This window comes from Elaeis guineensis, unplaced genomic scaffold (assembly GCF_000442705.2).
Source record: "Elaeis guineensis isolate ETL-2024a unplaced genomic scaffold, EG11 Super_Scaffold_37222, whole genome shotgun sequence".
Classification (NCBI taxonomy): domain Eukaryota; kingdom Viridiplantae; phylum Streptophyta; class Magnoliopsida; order Arecales; family Arecaceae; genus Elaeis; species Elaeis guineensis.
Genome location: NW_027332422.1, coordinates 1,351,738 through 1,356,632, shown reverse-complemented (window position 1 = coordinate 1,356,632; position 4,895 = coordinate 1,351,738). Strand labels below are relative to the sequence as shown.

At 38.2% G+C, this 4,895-nt stretch overlaps 1 non-coding gene across 1 annotated transcript; it reads right to left on the bottom strand.

Moving 5' to 3' along the window:
• Positions 1–406: 406 nt before the first annotated feature.
• LOC140854502 (small nucleolar RNA R71) lies at positions 407–513 on the bottom strand. Its single transcript, XR_012137719.1, has one exon. It is a non-coding gene; the product is annotated as a small nucleolar RNA R71 (small nucleolar RNA).
• Positions 514–4,895: the final 4,382 nt, after the last annotated feature.

The window sequence follows — 4,895 nt, the reverse complement described above, 5'->3', positions numbered from 1 at the left end:
TCGTCTAGTTAGAATTGAGTCAATTCCTGTTGTTCCATTGGCTGAACCAATCCAACCCATGACCCTTAAGGATTTGTGTTATCCAGTTGGCTCCATCCAACCATCTTGTATCAGGTTGCCACAACCCTCAGCTAATAATTTTGAAATCAAACCTCAAATCATAAATATGCTTCCAAAATTCACAGGATTAGAGGATGCTTATATATTTATTAGAGAATTTGAGGAGGTATGTGCAACCATGAAACTGCAGTTAACAGAGGATGAGGTCAAACTTAGATTAATCAACTTTGCCCTTAAGGATAATGCTAAGAAGTGGCTTTATAGTCTGCCAAACCATTCTGTCACTACCTGAGAGGGCTTTGTGAGAACATTTTTGAAAAAGTATTTCCCCCATCATAAAACAGCTAGGATTAGGAATGAAATAAATCAATTTTACCAACTAGCTGGTGAATCATTTTGGAAGTACTTTGATTGTTTCAAGAATCTTTTGACCCAATGCCCACACCATGGAATAGAAACTTGGAGACTATGCCAGATCATCTATGAGGGGTTAGATTCAAACTCAAGAACCATGCTAGAGTCCATGTGCCAAGGCCAATTTATGGACAAAGAAACTACTGAAGCTTGGCAATTCTTAGAAGACCTAGCCGAGAAAAATTTACAGTGGGAAACAACTAGGGAACCTGATAAAACTACACCTTCAAAAGGAGGAATGCATCAAATTCAACCAACCCTAGCATCAGAGGCCAAGATTGCAACCTTAACACATAGATTGGAAGTCTTAAAATTACAGAGACCAGCCAATGTAAATCAAATATCTGCACCCATGTGTAAAGGGTGCAATACACCAGACCATGTCTTAGAAGAATGTTCATACTCGAATGAGTGTGCACAGGTGAATGCCACCTATCAAGGACCATTGAACAATCCTTATGCACCCACATATAACCCAGGTTGGAGGAATCACCCGAATTTCTCATGATCCCAGAATCCTAATGTAGGCAATCCAAATTTCAATCAGCAAAATCTAAGGTCCAACCCAGTGATGAACAACCTGCCAGGCTTCCATGATAATGACAAGAAAATTACCTCTTTAGAGAAAAGCCTAGAAGCCATGATGAAGACACATACCAGCTTTATGCAAACCATGGGTCAATTCATAAATAATAACACCCAAGCTATAGCCCGTCTGAAAATGCAAGTAAGTCAGCTGGCTTCGACCATTAGTGAACGAGAACATGGTAGGTTACCTAGCCAACCTGAGCCAAATCCTAGGAACCAAAATGGTCCACGACCCCAATAAGGAAACCAAGTTAATGGTGTAAATGCCATTCATACCTTAAGATCAGAAAAACAAATAGACAATAAGGTAATTGCACTTGATGATATAGAGGACTCATCTGCCGAGTCACCTTCTAAAACTACTACCTTTCAACCTCAAGCACCAGAAACTGAAAATTCACCTAGTCTAGTACTTAAAAGTCCTAGAGCTCCTTTTCCAAACAGACTGAAATCCAATAAATCTGAACATTTAGATAAAATTTTAGAGGTATTTAAACAAGTCCAAGTTAATATTCCTCTTTTAGATATAATCCATCAGGTTCCAACTTATGCCAAATTTTTAAAAGATCTTTGCACTAGGAAAAGGACCACTAATGTACCAAAGAAAGCATTTTTGGCTGCAAGTGTCAGTTCATACCTATCTATCCATATGCCAATTAAATATAAGGACCCTGGAGCTCCAACAATTTCTTGTGTTATTGGAGAAACCAATATAAAAAAGGCCTTGCTAGATCTAGGAGCTAGTGTGAATATCCTTCCATATTCGGTGTATGAGCAACTAGGATTAGAAAAACTTCAACCTACTGGGATCACATTACAGTTAGCCGATAGATCTCTCAGGATCCTTAAGGGAATGGTCGAGGATATTCTGATAAAGGTTGAAAATTTCATTTTTTCTGTAGATTTTATTATTTTAGAGACTGAGCCAGTTGCGAATCCTAAAGGACATATACCTGTCATTTTAGGAAGACCATTCTTAGCTACAGCCAATGCTGAAATCAATTGTCGAAATGGTCTAATGAAGTTATCCTTTGGGAATATGACCATTGAGCTTAATGTTTTTAACTTAGAACAGGAATCCTCTTCTCATGCTGATGTCAATATAGTCCAAGATGGTATTTATGAATCCATTGACATTAGTGATGATGAAGTCGACCTAGAGTCTAACCCCTGGTTAATTTATGAGTCTGAGGATGTCAATGAAATACTTAAAGAAAATTAGATTAATCAGGAATCGACACTTCCTACTGAACCAATCATTGAGATGGTGAAATCATCACCTAAACCATCGATAGAGGAAGCACCCATTTTAGAACTGAAACCCCTCCCAGAACATCTCAAGTATGCATATCTAGGACCCAAAGAAATTTTGCCTGTAATTATTGCATCAGACCTAGATCCCAAGCAAGAGGAGGAGTTAGTGTCAGTTCTAAAAGCAAATCAAGAAGCAATAGGTTGGACCATAGCAGATATCAAAGGAATAAGCCCTTCTATAGTTCAACATAGAATATACTTAGAGGAAAAGGCTAAACCAACAAGAGAAGCCCAAAGAAGGCTTAATCCAGCTATGAAGGATGTAGTTAAAAAGGAGATTCTGAAACTCCTAGATAGTGGAATAATTTATCCTATTTCTGATAGCTCTTGGGTAAGCCCAGTTCAAGTAGTACCCAAGAAATCTGGGGTAACAGTGGTCCAAAATGATGCAAACGAACTTATCCCAACTAGGACCCAAACGGGATGGAGGGTCTGTATAGACTATAGAAAGTTGAATGCTGCGATAAGGAAAGATCACTTTCCTTTACCATTTATTGATCAAATGTTGGAAAGACTAGTCGGACAAGAGTTTTACTATTTTCTTGATGGATACTCCGGTTACAACCAGATCCCCATAGCCGCTGAAGATCAAGAAAAGACTACATTCACCTGTCCATTTGGTACTTTTGCCTATAGACGAATGCCCTTTGGACTATGTAATGCACCGGCAACCTTCCAGAGATGCATGATCAGCATGTTTTCAGATATGATAGAACAATTTCTAGAAATTTTTATGGATGACTTTTTTGTTTTTGGCCTAACCTTCTCCGAGTGTCTGAATCACCTGCAATTAGTTCTAGAATGATGTAAGGAGAAGCACTTAGTTCTCAACTAGGAAAAATGTCAGTTTATGGTCAAACAGGGAATAGTTCTTGGCCATGTCATTTCTAAAAAGGGGATTGAAGTGGACAAGGCCAAAATAGATCTAATTGCAAGTCTTCCACCACCTAAATCTATGAAAGAAATACGTTCAATTTAGGGCATGCTGGATTCTATAGAAGGTTTATTGCCAACTTTAGCAAAGTAGCACGTCCACTGACTAATCTTTTGGCAAAGGATACCAAATTTGAATTTACTCATGAGTGCTTGGAATCTTTTGAATTTCTAAAAAAAGTACTTGTATCAGCTCCAATCATTCATCCTCCTGTCTGGTCTGAACCATTTGAATTAATGTGTGATGCGTCCGATCATGTTGTGGGTGCAATCTTAGGTCAACGGATAAATAAGCTGCCTAGAGTGATATATTATGCAAGTAAAACCTTAAATGATGCGCAGCTTAGCTACACCACAACTGAGAAGGAGTTCCTTGCCGTTGTCTTTGCTTTAGAGAAATTTAGATCTTATTTGGTTGGGACCCACACCATTGTTTACACCGATCACTCAGCCATTAGACATCTCCTAGCAAAGAAGGATGCCAAGGCATGCTTAATCAGATGAATTTTGCTCCTTCAAGAATTTGACCTAGAAATTAGGGACAAGAAAGGCACTGAGAACGTTGTAGCAGATCATTTGTCCCGAATTCCAGTCGCACCATCTAGTGAACCACCCATCAATGAATCTTTCCCAGATGAGCAACTCATGTCTGTGTCTACTGAACCTTGGTTTGCTGATATTGTAAATTATTTAGCCATAGGTAAGATACCTTCTTATTGGACTAAGCAGGATAAATATAAATTCTTTGCCCAAGTGAAGTATTTCATTTGAGATGATCCTTATCTTTTTAAACAATGTCCTGATCAAATTATTAGAAGGTGTATCCCAGATAACGAAGTCATGAATATTTTATCTTTTTGTCATGATCAAGCATGTGGGGGTCACTTCGTGTCTAAGAAAACTGCTGCTAAGGTTCTCCAATGTGGTTTTTATTGGCCCAATTTGTTTAAGGATGCTCATGAATATTGTAAAAGTTGTGCTCAATGTCAAAAAATGGATCGAATCACCAAGCGACACATGATGCCACTCAACCCAATCTTGGTAGTTGAAGTTTTTGATGTTTGGGGGATCGATTTCATGGGACCATTTTCAAATTCCTTTGGAAATGAATATATTCTAGTAGCCGTTGATTATGTTTCAAAATGGGTAGAAGTAATTGCATGTAGAATACCCGATAGCAAAATGGTCATTAAGTTTCTTAAAGAAAATATTCTCTCCCGTTTCGGTATTCCTAGGGTAATCATTAGTGCTCGGGAAACCCATTTTTGTAACCAACCTTTTGCAACATTGATGAAAAAGTATAATGTCACCCACAAATTGGCCACACCATATCATCCTCAAACTAGTGGGCAAGTTGAAGTGTCAAACCGATAAATTAAACAGATCCTGGAAAAAACTGTTAGTGCCAATAGAAAGGATTGGTCTTTGAAATTAATTGATGCACTTTGGGCATACCAAACCACTTTCAAGACCAATCTAGGAATGTCTCCTTATAGGATTGTGTTTGGTAAACCATGTCACTTGCCTATTGAGATAGAACACAAAGCCATGTGGGCCATCAAACAACTAAATACAAATTTGAATGA